The sequence below is a fragment of the Seriola lalandi genome, unplaced genomic scaffold (genome assembly GCF_002814215.2).
Source record: "Seriola lalandi dorsalis isolate HSWRI2012SDOR001 ecotype SW California unplaced genomic scaffold, Sedor1 jcf7180002054249, whole genome shotgun sequence".
Lineage (NCBI taxonomy): Eukaryota > Metazoa > Chordata > Actinopteri > Carangiformes > Carangidae > Seriola > Seriola lalandi.
The window spans coordinates 1-13,967 of record NW_019524802.1 but is presented as its reverse complement, the minus strand read 5'-3'; positions in this window follow the sequence as shown (position 1 = coordinate 13,967).

Sequence of the window (13,967 nt, the reverse complement as noted above, 5' to 3'; positions counted from 1 at the left end):
CATTTTAATACATATATTGTATGTCTCAGCTCCCTTTGTGTCTCTTTTAGTGTTATGTGGTGTACATTTATTTATTACACCGCAATCACAGAAATACCAAGCAGGCTGTCTTGCCTCTACCAGTCTCTCCAACGGCTTAAATGTGTCACAGCATGTAGGATCCTTGCTCTGAATTCAGCATTCTTCAGAAAAAAAATTGATTTTCAACTTTGCTGAAAGTCTAGATGTATTGGAACGCTTTAGTGATTGATGAGATGTTCACAGCATGTGCATCAATTCTGTGGATTGAGATTTTCACCTTTTGAGCTGTACCTATTTGATGTTATGTTTTATTTCAGTGCAGTGGAATCTTTTAGGCTTCTTTTTTACCTTTGCACAATTACTCACACAAATTCATACTAGCCATTTTGAAAAAATAAGATAGAGTCTTTGAGAGCCTATCCCAGCAGGTATTGCAAAACCATGTGTATTGGAATCCTTTTTTAGCCAGAAAGGGCAGGAATGTGCTGCAGGGTCATGAAAATGTAATTCATATACTGAAGCATATATACTATAATAAGGCATAAAAAGTCATAGTATAGTAAGGCATAAAAAGTCATAATATAGTGAGGCATAAAAACTCATTGTCTAATAAGGCATAAAAAGCCATAGTATATTAAGGTACTGAAAGTCATAGTATAGTAAAGCATAAAAAGTAAAATTATAGTAAGATATTAAAAGTCATACTATAGTCATGCATAAAAATGTTCTAGTAAGGTACAACAATGTCATATTATAATGCATAAAATGTCATTGTCTAATAAGACATAAAAGTCATAGTACATTAAGGTACTAAAAGTCATAGTATAGTAAGGCATGAAAACGTTATAGTACATTAATGCATAAAAAGTCAGTAGAATAAGGCATAAAAGTGATACTGTAGTAAGGCAAAAGAAATCATAGTATAGTAAGGCATGAAAAGTCATAGTATAGTAAGGTTTAAAAAGGCATAGTATAATAAGGCATAAAAATTCATAGTATAGTATAGCATAAAAATGTTACAGTATAGTTAGAAATTGACACGTCATATTATAGTAAGGCATAACACGTCATAGTATAGTAAGCCTAAAAATGTTGTAAAACGTCATCATTTAGTAAGGCATAAAAATGTCATAAAACGCCATAGTATAGTAAGGCATAAAAATGTCATAAAATGTCATAATATAGTAAGGTATTAAAATGTCAAAAACGTCATCCTTTAGTAAGGCATAAAAATGTCATAAAACATATTAGTATAGTAAGGCATGAAACGTTATAGTATAGTAAAGTGTAAAAATGTAAAAAACCTCATCGTTTCGTAAGGGATAAAACGTCATAGTATAGTAAAGTATTAAAATGTCAAAAACGTCATAGTATAGTAAGGCCAGTGGCGATTGCTCTAAGACTGCAAGGGAAGCTCAGCTTCCCCTAAAATGTCAACAAAATAATTGGTCAAATATGTACTGTTGTGTGTACATTTAATTGACTAAATATGCGCTAGAACACGTTCATCTTTTGTTCAGAATCAGCTACTTATCACAGGTAACCGACACGACTTCTTCTCATTCATCCCCGCAGCGCCACAGTGCTTTACACAGTGCAGACGCCGAGCGTCTACTGACTTCAATGGGGAAGCATAGAGTGGGTTGTTCCACTGCAGCGAAACTAGACGGTCATTGGATAAATGCTGGGCTTTGTCCCGCCCATCGGACGCTCAGCGTCTCTGGGGGTCTATGGGACAGTGGGCTGGCCTGGACCCTCGGCTTCTGCATGATGATTGGATGATCTGTCTGAGGCTGAGTCCCCTTTTGATTGACAGCGAAATGAGCGAATCAGCGATCTTGAAGTATAAGCATCCACCGGAGCAGTTTTCAAGTTTTTCATTCCGTTGTTCGGAGTTGATCTGGAGACGTTACTGATCCTCAGCGACTTTGTCTTTGTTAAAAACGACTAGCGTTTGGTGACTGTCTTCTGTCACTGTGCGAATTTACATTTAAATAAACGGACACATTTTATGATGTAGGCCGAAAAATGAGCTTCCCCTCCTTATAAGACCAGCAGCCGCCACTGAGTAAGGCATTAAAGGTTATAGGTATATAAGGCATAAAAATGTCATAAGACGTCATAGTATAGTAAAGTATTAAAATGTCAAAAACGTCATAGTATAGTGAGGTATAAAAATGTCATAAAACGTCATTGTTTAGTAAGCATGAAACGTCATAGTATAGTAAGGCATAAAAAAGTCATAAAATATCATAGTATAGTAAGGCATAAAAATGTTAAAAAACATCATCGTTTCGTAAGGTATAAAACGTCATAGTATAATAAGGCATTAAACGTCATAGTATAGTAAGGCCTTTTATGCCTTTTTTTGACGATGTATGGCATACTATACCATGACGTTTTTTGATATTTTTATGCCATATCATATTATAACGTTTTTTGGCCTTTTTTCCCCTTACAATAGTATGTTGTTTTATTCCCTGCCATACTATGACGTTTTTATGACCTTTTTATGCCTCAATGTACTATGACGTTTTTTGTCATTTTTATGCCTTAACATACTATAACTTTTTTTGACAAATTTTGCCTTATAATTCTATTTCATTTGATTACTTACCATATTATAACGTTTATATGATCTTTTATGCGTTAATATACTATGAGGTTTTTTTGACGTTTTATGCCATACTATACTATGACGTTTTTTGACATTTTTTTGTCATGCAATATCATGTGAGTTGATACCTTAATCTACTATGACGTTTTTATTACCTTTTATGCCTTAATACACTATGATGTTTTTTTGATATTTTTATGCCATACTATACTATAACGTTTTTTGGCATTTTTTTGCCGTACAACACTATGTGAGTTGATGCCTTACCATACTATGAAAGTTTAATGACCTTTTATGCGTTTTTTTTTGATGATATATGGCATACTATACCATGACGTTTTTTGATATTTTTATGCCATACCATATTATAACATTTTTTGGCTTTTTTTCCCCTTACAATAGTATGTGAGTTGATGTCTTACCATACTATGACGTTTTAAAGACCTTTTATGCCTTAATATACTATGATGTTTTTTTGACGATTTATGGCATACTATACTATGATTTTTTTTGTCATTTTTATGCCTTACAATAATATTTCATTTGATGCCTTACCATACTATGAAGTTTTTATGACCTTTTATGCCTTAATATATTATGATGTTTTTTTTATGTTTTATGCCATACTAGATTATGATGTTTTTTGGCAATTTTTTGCCTTACAATAGTATTTCATCTGATTCCTTACCATGTTATGACATTTTTATGACCTTTTATGTCTTACCATACTATGATGTTATTTCGGCGTTTTATGCCGTACTATACTATGACCTTTTTTGATATATTCATGCCGTACTATACTATAACGTTTTTTGGCATTTTTTTGACTTACAATACTATGTGAGTTGATGCCTTACCATACTATGACAGTTTTATGACCTTTTAATGCCTTAATATACCATGATGTTTCATGCCATACCATACTATGACTTTTTTCTGGCATTTTTATGCCTTACTATACTATATATACAAATGTCAAAAACGTCATCCTTTAGTCAGGCATAAAAATGTCATAAAACGTCATCGTTTAGTAAGGCATTAACCTTCAAATTAGAAAAGTAGGAGAATAAAAATGTCAAAAACCGTCACAGTATGCTATGGCATAACAATGTCACAAAACATCATAGTATAGTAAGGCATGAAACATCATAGTATAGTAAAGCATACAAATGTCATAAAACGTCATCCTTTAGTAAGGCATAAAAATGTCATAAAACGTATTAGTATATTAAGGCATAAAAAGTTATACTATAGTAAGCCATAAAAGTCATACTATAGTCAGTTATTAAAAGTCATAGCGTGCTAAGGTTTCAACAGTCATATTATAGTAATGTATAAATATCATACTGTAATAAGGCATAAAAAGTGATAGTATAGAAAGACACAAAACATCATAGTATAGTAAGGCATAAAAACGTCATAGTATAGCATGGCATAAAGAGTCATAGTATAATGAGGCATCAAAAGACATAGTATAGTAAGTCATAAAAACGTCATAGTGTAATAAGACATAACAATGTCATGGTATAGTAAGGTATCAAAAGTCATTTTTTAATAAAGCATAATAAGTAAGTAAGTATAGTATAGCATAAAAACATCACACTATAGGAAGGCATAAAAATGTCATAGTATAGTAAATGTCATGACACAGGTCACGGTTAGGAAAAAGGGAAGTAACATATACAACCAGATGTTATTGGTAAAGCAAATTTATTGTGTAATCAGGAGGGTAAATTAGTAAACAAAACTACAAACAATGTGAGAGGACAATGAACAAAGGGGGACAAGGCAAAATGGATGCTTCTTTAAATTTTTTGATATTTTAATGACATACTATACAGTGAAAAATGTAAAAAAAACGTCATAGTATAGCATGGCATAAAATGTCAAAAAAACATCATAGTATAGTATGGCATAAAAGGTCATAAAAACGTCATCGTATGGTAAAGCATCAAAGGAAATAGTATTTTAAGGCATAAAAATGCCAAAAAAAACATCATAGTATATTATGTCATAAAAATGTCAAAAAACGTCATAGTATAGCATGGCATAAAACGTCAAAAAAACATCATATTATATTAAGGCATAAAAGGTCATAGAAATGTCATATTATGGTAGAGAATAAGATTACATAGGATAGGGAGGCATAATAATACCAAAAAACGTCATAGTATAGTATGGCATAAAACATCAAAAAAACATCATAGTACATTAAGGCATAAAAGGTCATAAAAACACCATAGTATGGTAAGGCTTCAAATAAAATAGTATTTTAAGGCATAAAAATGCCAAAAGAACATCATAGTTTAGTAGGTCATAAAAATGTCAAAAAAACGTCATAGTATAGCATGGCATAAAACGTCAAAAAAACATCATATTATATTAAGGCATAAAAGGTCATACAAACGTCATAGTATGGTAAAGCATCAAACTAAATAGTATTTTAAGGCATAAAAATGCCCAAAAAAAAGCATAGTATAGTATGGCATAAGACGTCAAAAAAACATCATAGTATATTAAGGCATAAAAGGTCATAAAAACGTCATAGTATGGTAGAGAATAAGATTACATAGGATAGGGAGGCATAATAATACCAAAAAACGTCATAGTATAGTATGTCATTAAAATATCAGAAAACGTCATAGTATAGTATGGCATAAAAGGTCAAAATAACATCATAGCATATTATGGCATAAAAGGTCATAGAAACGTCATATTATGGTAGAGAATAAGATTACATAGGATAGGGAGGCATAATAATACCAAAAAACATCATAGTATAGTATGTCATAAAAATGTAAAAAAACGTCATAGTATAGCATGGCATAAAACGTCAAAAAAACATCATATTATATTAAGGCATTAAAGGTCATAGAAACGTCATATTATGGTAGAGAATAAGATTACATAGGATAGGGAGGCATAATAATCCCAAAAAACGTAATTGAATAGTATGTCATAAAACGTCATAGTATAGTATGGCATAAAACGTCGTAAAAACATCATAGTATATTTTGGCATCAAAGGTCATAAAAACACCATAGTATGGTAAGGCTTCAAATAAAATAGTATTGTAAGGCATACAAATGTCATAAAACATCATCCTTTAGTAAGGCATAAAAATGTCATAAAATGTATTAGTATAGTAAGGCATAAAAAGTTATACTATAGTAAGCCATAAAAGTCATAGTATAGTCAGTTATTAAAAGTCATAGCGTACTAAGGTTTCAACAGTCATATTATAGTAATGTATAAATATCATACTGTAGTAAGGCATAAAAAGTGATAGTATAGAAAGACACAAAACATCATAGTATAGTAAGGCATAAAAGCGTCATAGTATAGCATGGCATAAAAAGTCATAGTATAGTGAGGCATCAAAAGGCATAGTATAGTAAGGCATAAAAATGTCATAGTGTAATAAGACATAACAATGTCATGGTATAGTAAGGTATTAAAAGTCATTGTTTAATAAAACATAATAAGTAAGTAAGTATAGTATAGCATAAAAACGTCACACTATAGGAAGGCATAAAAATGTCATAGTATAGTAAATGTCATGACACAGGTCCCGGTTTGGAAAAAGGGAAGTAACATATACAACCAGATGTTATTGGTAAAGCAAATTTATTGTGTAATCAGGAGGGTAAATTAGTAAACAAAACTACAAACAATGTGAGAGGACAATGAACAGGGCAAAATGGATGCTGCTTTACTCAAAACCAAAATATAACGAAAAGAGGACTCTATCTTAAGAGAGCTGCAAAACTCAATTTCTGATATTAAAAGAAAGATCAAACAAAATGAGCTTAACTACGTTAATTCTAACAAAACGAAAACACAGGAAGTAACACCCCTGTTTTTAATCTATCTTACAATCTTTTTCTAAGTGTGAGATGCACAATCAGGATTTTGAACCTAGCCCAGTCCTCAACAGTTACTGCTTGTACCTCAGACCAAATCGCAATTTACACAAAAATGTTCACAATAAGGATGTAAAGAGGCGAGCTCCGTCTGTTAGTGATAGCTGCCACGAATGATGTGCTGGCCGGGCTTTTAAACTCTTTCTTCCTCTGAATGCTGGAATGGCTGCAGCTTTGGTGTGGACTGGCAGGGTCCATCAACGCACCAATACGGGAAGCATGCTGTGGAATTGGAGGCTCCTCTTCTCTGCTCCAACCAATCCGATTGTGGAGTTGTGGATTGTGAAAAACATCACAGTATAGCATGGCATAAAACGTCAAAAAAACATCATTGTACATTAAGGCATAAAAGATCATACATACGTCATAGTATAGTAAAGCATCAAAGGAAATAGTATTTTAAGGCATAAAAATGCCAAAAAAACATCATAGTATAGCATGGCAAAAAACTTCAAAAAAACATCATAGTGTATTAATGCATAAAAAGTCATAAAAACGTCATAGTATTGTACAGAATAAGATTACATAGGATAGGGAGGCATAATAATCCCCAAAATCATCATTGTACAGTATATCATAAAAATGTCAAAAAAGTCAAAAAAACATCATATTATATTAAGGCATAAAAGGTCATACAAATGTCATATTATGGTAGAGAATAAGATAACATAGGATAAGGAGGCATAATAATACCAAAAAACATCGTAGTATAGTATGCCATAAAATGTCAAAAAACGTCATAGTATAGTATGGCATAAAATGTCAAAAAAACATCATAGTATATTATGGCATAAAAGGTCATAAAAACGTCATAGTATAGTATGTCATAAAAATGTAAAAAAAATGTCATAGTATAGCATGGCATAAAACGTCAAAAAAACATATTATATTAAGGCATAAAAGGTCATAGAAATGTCATTATTGTAGAGAATAAGATTACATAGGATACAGAGGCATAGTATTACCAAAAAACGTCATAGTATAGTTTTTCATTAAAATATCAAAAAACGTCATAGTATAGTATGGCATAAAACGTCAAAAAAACATCGTAGTATATTAAGGCATAAAAGATCATAAAAACGTCAGAGTATAGTAGGCAATAAAACAACATAGTATAGTAAGGCATGAAAATGCCAAAAAACATCATAGTATAGTATGGCATAAAAATGTCATAAAACATCGTAGTATAGTATGGCATAAGACGTCAAAAAAACATCATAATATATAAAGGCATAAAAGGTCATAAAAACATCATAGTATATTAAGGCATAAAAGGTCATAAAAACGTCATAGTATGGTAGGGAATAAAACAACATAGTATAGTAAGGCATGAAAATGCCAAAAAACATCATAGTTTAGTATGGCATAAAATGTTAAAAAAACATCATAATATATTATGGCATAAAAGGTCATAAAAACCTCATCGTATGGTAAAGCATCAAAGGAAATAGTATTTTAAGGCATAAAAATGCCAAAAAAACATCATAGTATAGTATGTCATAAAAATGTAAAAAAACGTCATAGTATAGCATGGCATAAAATGTCAAAAAAACTTCGTAGTATATTATGGCTTAAAAGGTCATAGCAACGTCATAGTATGGTAAAGCATCAAAGTAAATAGTATTTTAAGGCATAAAAATGCCAAAAAAACATCATAGTATAGTATGTCATAAAAATGTAAAAAAAACATCATATTATATTAAGGCTTAAAAGGTCATAGAAACGTCATATTATGGTAGAGAATAAGATTACATAGGATAGGGAGGCATAATAATATCAAAAAACGTCATAGTATAGTTTGGCATAAGACGTCAAAAAAACATCATAGTATATTAAGGCATAAAAGGTCATATTAAGGCATAAAAGGTCATAAAAACGTCATAGTATGCTAAGACATGAACTCACATACTATTGTAAGGCAAAAAATGCCAGAAAACATCATAGTTTAGTAGGTCATAAAAATGTCAAAAAAACGTCATATTATATTATGGCATAAAAGGTCATAAAAACGTCATAGTATGTCAAAGCATCAAAGGAAATAGTATTTTAAGCCATAAAAATGCCAAAAAAACACCATTGTGTAGTATGTCATAAAAATGTCAAAAAACGTCATAGTATAGCATGGCATAAAACGTCAAAAAAACATCATATTATATTAAGGCTTAAAAGGTCATAGAAACGTCATATTATGGTAGAGAATAAGATTACATAGGATTTTGAGGCATAATAATGTCAAAAAAAGTATAGTATGGCATAAGACGTCAAAAAAACATCGTAGTATATTAAGGCATAAAAGGTCATATTAAGCCATAAAAGGTCATAAAAACGTCATAATATGCTAAGCGATCAACTCACATACTATTGTAAGGCAAAAAATGCCAAAAAACATCATAGTATAGTATGGCATAAAAGGTAAAAAAAACATCATATTATATTATGGCATAAAAGGTCATAAAAACGTCATATTATGTTAAAGCATCAAAGGAAATAGTATTTTAAGCCATAAAAATGCCAAAATAACATCACTGTATAGTATGTCCAAAAAATGTCAAAAAACGTCATAGTATAGTATGGCATAAAACGTCAAAAAACCTCATATTGTATTAAGGCTTAAAAGGTCATAGAAACGTCATTTTATGGTAGAGAATAAGATTACATAGGATAGGGAGGCATAATAATCCCAAAAAATGTCATAGTATAGTATGGCATAAAACATCAAAAAAACATCATAGTATAGTAAGGCATAAAAACGTCATAGTGTAATAAGACATAACAATTTCATGGTATAGTAAGGTATCAAAAGTCATTGTTTAATAAAGCGTAATAAGTAAGTAAGTATAGTATAGCATAAAAACATCACACTATAGGAAGGCATAAAAATGTCATAGTATAGTAAATGTCATGACACAGGTCACGGTTAGGAAAAAGGGAAGTAACATATACAACCAGATGTTATTGGTAAAGCAAATTTATTGTGTAATCAGGAGGGTAAATTAGTAAACAAAACTACAAACAATGTGAGAGGACAATGAACAAAGGGGGACAAGGCAAAATGGATGCTTCTTTAAAGTTTTTGATATTTTAATGACATACTATACAGTGAAAAATGTAAAAAAACGTCATAGTATAGCATGGCATAAAATGTCAAAAAAACATCATAGTACATTAAGGCATAAAAGGTCATAAAAACACCATACTATGGTAAGGCTTCAAATAAAATAGTATTTTAAGGCATAAAAATGCCAAAAGAACATCATAGTTTAGTAGGTCATAAAAATGTCAAAAAAACGTCATAGTATAGCATGGCATAAAACGTCAAAAAACCATCATATTATATTAAGGCATAAAAGGTCATAAAAACGTCATAGTATGGTAGAGAATAGGATTACATACGATAGGGAGGCATAATAATACCAAAAAACGTCATAGTATAGTATGTCATTAAAATATCAGAAAACGTCATAGTATAGTATGGCATAAAATGTCAAAAAAACATCATAGCATATTATGGCATAAAAGGTCATAGAAACGTCATATTATGGTAGAGAATAAGATTACATAGGATAGGGAGGCATAATAATACCAAAAAACATCATAGTATAGTATGTCATAAAAATGTAAAAAAACGTCATAGTATAGTATGGCATAAAATGTCAAAAAAACATCATAGTATATTATGGCATAAAAGGTCATAAAAACGTCATAGTATGGTAGAGAATAAGATTACATAGGATAGGGAGGCATAATAATACCAAAAAACATCATCGTATAGTATGTCATAAAAATGTAAAAAAACGTCATAGTAGAGCATGGCATAAAACGTCAAAAAAACATCATATTATATTAAGGCATTAAAGGTCATAGAAACGTCATATTATGGTAGAGAATAAGATTACATAGGATAGGGAGGCATAATAATACCAAAAAACGTCATAGTATAGTATGTCATTAAAATATCCAAAAACGTCATAGTATATTATGGCATAAAAGGTCATAAAAACGTCATAGTATGGTAATGCATCAAAGGAAATTGTATTTTAAGGCATAAAAATGCCAAAAAAATATCACTGTGTAGTATGTCATTAAAATATTAAAAAAACACCATAGTATGGTAATGCATCAAAGGAAATAGTATTTTAAGGCATAAAAATGCCAAAAAAATATCACTGTTTAGTATGTCATTAAGATATCAAAAAACGTCATAGTATAGCATGGCATAAAATGTCAAAAAAACATCATAGTATATTATGGCATAAAAGGTCATAACAACGTCATAGTATGGTAAAGCATCAAAGTAAATAGTATTTTAAGGCATAAAAATGCCAAAAAAAATATAGTATGGCATAAGACGTCAAAAAAACATCGTAGTATATTAAGGCATAAAAGGTCATATTAAGCCATAAAAGGTCATAAAAACGTCATAATATGCTAAGAGATCAACTCACATACCATTGTAAGGCAAAAAATGCAAAAAAACATCATAGTACAGTATGGCATAAAACTTCAAAAAAACATCCTAGTATATTAAGGCATAAAAGGTCATAAAAACGTCATATTATGGTAGAGCATCAAAGGAAATAGTATTTTAAGGCATAAAAATGCCAAAAAAACATCTTAGTATAGTATGTCCAAAAAATGTCAAAAAACGTCATAGTAAAGTATGGCATAAAACGTCAAAAAACAGCATAGTGTATTAAGGCATAAAAAGTCATTAAAACGTCATAGTATGGTACAGAATAAGATTACATAGGATAGGGAGGCATAATAATCCCAAAAAACGTAATTGAATAGTATGTCATAAAACGTCATAGTATAGTATGGCATAAAACGTCGTAAAAACATCATAGTATATTTTGGCATCAAAGGTCATAAAAACACCATAGTATGGTAAGGCTTCAAATAAAATAGTATTGTAAGGCATACAAATGTCATAAAACATCATCCTTTAGTAAGGCATAAAAATGTCATAAAATGTATTAGTATAGTAAGGCATAAAAAGTTATACTATAGTAAGCCATAAAAGTCATAGTATAGTCAGTTATTAAAAGTCATAGCGTACTAAGGTTTCAACAGTCATATTATAGTAATGTATAAATATCATACTGTAGTAAGGCATAAAAAGTGATAGTATAGAAAGACACAAAACATCATAGTATAGTAAGGCATAAAAGCGTCATAGTATAGCATGGCATAAAAAGTCATAGTATAGTGAGGCATCAAAAGGCATAGTATAGTAAGGCATAAAAATGTCATAGTGTAATAAGACATAACAATGTCATGGTATAGTAAGGTATTAAAAGTCATTGTTTAATAAAACATAATAAGTAAGTAAGTATAGTATAGCATAAAAACGTCACACTATAGGAAGGCATAAAAATGTCATAGTATAGTAAATGTCATGACACAGGTCCCGGTTTGGAAAAAGGGAAGTAACATATACAACCAGATGTTATTGGTAAAGCAAATTTATTGTGTAATCAGGAGGGTAAATTAGTAAACAAAACTACAAACAATGTGAGAGGACAATGAACAGGGCAAAATGGATGCTGCTTTACTCAAAACCAAAATATAACGAAAAGAGGACTCTATCTTAAGAGAGCTGCAAAACTCAATTTCTGATATTAAAAGAAAGATCAAACAAAATGAGCTTAACTACGTTAATTCTAACAAAACGAAAACACAGGAAGTAACACCCCTGTTTTTAATCTATCTTACAATCTTTTTCTAAGTGTGAGATGCACAATCAGGATTTTGAACCTAGCCCAGTCCTCAACAGTTACTGCTTGTACCTCAGACCAAATCGCAATTTACACAAAAATGTTCACAATAAGGATGTAAAGAGGCGAGCTCCGTCTGTTAGTGATAGCTGCCACGAATGATGTGCTGGCCGGGCTTTTAAACTCTTTCTTCCTCTGAATGCTGGAATGGCTGCAGCTTTGGTGTGGACTGGCAGGGTCCATCAACGCACCAATACGGGAAGCATGCTGTGGAATTGGAGGCTCCTCTTCTCTGCTCCAACCAATCCGATTGTGGAGTTGTGGATTGTGAAAAACATCACAGTATAGCATGGCATAAAACGTCAAAAAAACATCATTGTACATTAAGGCATAAAAGATCATACATACGTCATAGTATAGTAAAGCATCAAAGGAAATAGTATTTTAAGGCATAAAAATGCCAAAAAAACATCATAGTATAGCATGGCAAAAAACTTCAAAAAAACATCATAGTGTATTAATGCATAAAAAGTCATAAAAACGTCATAGTATTGTACAGAATAAGATTACATAGGATAGGGAGGCATAATAATCCCCAAAATCATCATTGTACAGTATATCATAAAAATGTCAAAAAAGTCAAAAAAACATCATATTATATTAAGGCATAAAAGGTCATACAAATGTCATATTATGGTAGAGAATAAGATAACATAGGATAAGGAGGCATAATAATACCAAAAAACATCGTAGTATAGTATGCCATAAAATGTCAAAAAACGTCATAGTATAGTATGGCATAAAATGTCAAAAAAACATCATAGTATATTATGGCATAAAAGGTCATAAAAACGTCATAGTATAGTATGTCATAAAAATGTAAAAAAAATGTCATAGTATAGCATGGCATAAAACGTCAAAAAAACATATTATATTAAGGCATAAAAGGTCATAGAAATGTCATTATTGTAGAGAATAAGATTACATAGGATACAGAGGCATAGTATTACCAAAAAACGTCATAGTATAGTTTTTCATTAAAATATCAAAAAACGTCATAGTATAGTATGGCATAAAACGTCAAAAAAACATCGTAGTATATTAAGGCATAAAAGATCATAAAAACGTCAGAGTATAGTAGGCAATAAAACAACATAGTATAGTAAGGCATGAAAATGCCAAAAAACATCATAGTATAGTATGGCATAAAAATGTCATAAAACATCGTAGTATAGTATGGCATAAGACGTCAAAAAAACATCATAATATATAAAGGCATAAAAGGTCATAAAAACATCATAGTATATTAAGGCATAAAAGGTCATAAAAACGTCATAGTATGGTAGGGAATAAAACAACATAGTATAGTAAGGCATGAAAATGCCAAAAAACATCATAGTTTAGTATGGCATAAAATGTTAAAAAAACATCATAATATATTATGGCATAAAAGGTCATAAAAACCTCATCGTATGGTAAAGCATCAAAGGAAATAGTATTTTAAGGCATAAAAATGCCAAAAAAACATCATAGTATAGTATGTCATAAAAATGTAAAAAAACGTCATAGTATAGCATGGCATAAAACGTCAAAAAAACTTCGTAGTATATTAAGGCTTAAAAGGTCATAGAAACGTCATATTATGGTAGAGAATAAGATTACATAGGATAGGGAGGCATAATAATATCA